Source organism: Aplysia californica, unplaced genomic scaffold (assembly GCF_000002075.1).
Source record: "Aplysia californica isolate F4 #8 unplaced genomic scaffold, AplCal3.0 scaffold00541, whole genome shotgun sequence".
Lineage (NCBI taxonomy): Eukaryota > Metazoa > Mollusca > Gastropoda > Aplysiida > Aplysiidae > Aplysia > Aplysia californica.
This window is the reverse complement of record NW_004797811.1, coordinates 257,860-258,982: the sequence shown is the minus strand read 5'-3', so window position 1 is coordinate 258,982 and position 1,123 is coordinate 257,860.

The following is a 1,123-nucleotide window of genomic DNA, read 5'->3' as shown; positions in this document are numbered from 1 at the left end:
ATAGATAGATAGATAGATAGATAGATAGATAGATAGATAGATAGATAGATAGATAAATAGATAGATAGATAGATAGATAGATAGACAGATAGATAGTAGATAGATAGATAGATTGATAGATAGATAGAACTTTGCCGTTTGAACAAGCGACTGTCTTGGACGCGTAGCCCTACTTAGCAAGATTTCATCTCATGTTGAATAATCAATTCTTTACCCTATCCGTACGCCCTGTGGTAATTTTGTACCCCTCGAGGTTGTATTCTTCACATTTTAGAATACTTCTAGTTCTAGTGCAAAGATCTCTTTGAAACTTTCAGTATTTCTCAAAAAATCATTCAGACAGACTGCTATGCAAAGCATACGGGTTGGATTAACGAGTAAATTTCCTTTTTGGAAAGTGGTGGCACAGAGTTCCCCACGACGTATGGATACGATAGTAAAACATGACGTACGGATAGGGTTAAGCTACGTAACATGTCAAATTTTCATTCAGTTTCCTTTCACTACACCGTAGCCGAAGGTAGTTCAACATAATATGGCCTACTTTTTTCCCTTTTGGTTCACTAGTAAAAGACTTCCCATCTCTCTCATATATAGGGCCTAATGGCGGCGAAGGACAAGTCTATTTAGTCACGGCATTGGAGGCACTTAGAGGCTAAGTAACCGTTCATTGTGTGAGCTATTGTTGGGAGTCTTCACTTTTTCTTTGATCCTGTCTGTCTCTTCTTTCCCATTTCTGTTGCTACCTCTTTGTTTGTTCTTCTGTCGCTCTGTCTTTCTCATTTTCTGTCTGTCACTCTATCTTTCTCTCTCTCTCTCTCTCTCTCTTTCTCTCTCTCTCTCTCTCACTATCTATCTATCTATCTATCTATCTATCTATCTATCTAGCTATCTAGCTATCTAGCTATCTAGCTACCTATCTATCACTATTATGTCTGCTTTTATCTTCTCTCTCTCTTTACGCTCTCTCGCCATCTTTCTTAACTTCTTTCTCTCATTCTTTCTTCCAAGCTATTATTCTTTTTCTCTTTCTCGATTTTTTGTTTTCTCAGGCTCACCCATCTTTTTACCTTACACAACCATGCCCCCATCTCCCTCCACCCCCTCTCTCCCCACTCTCTCT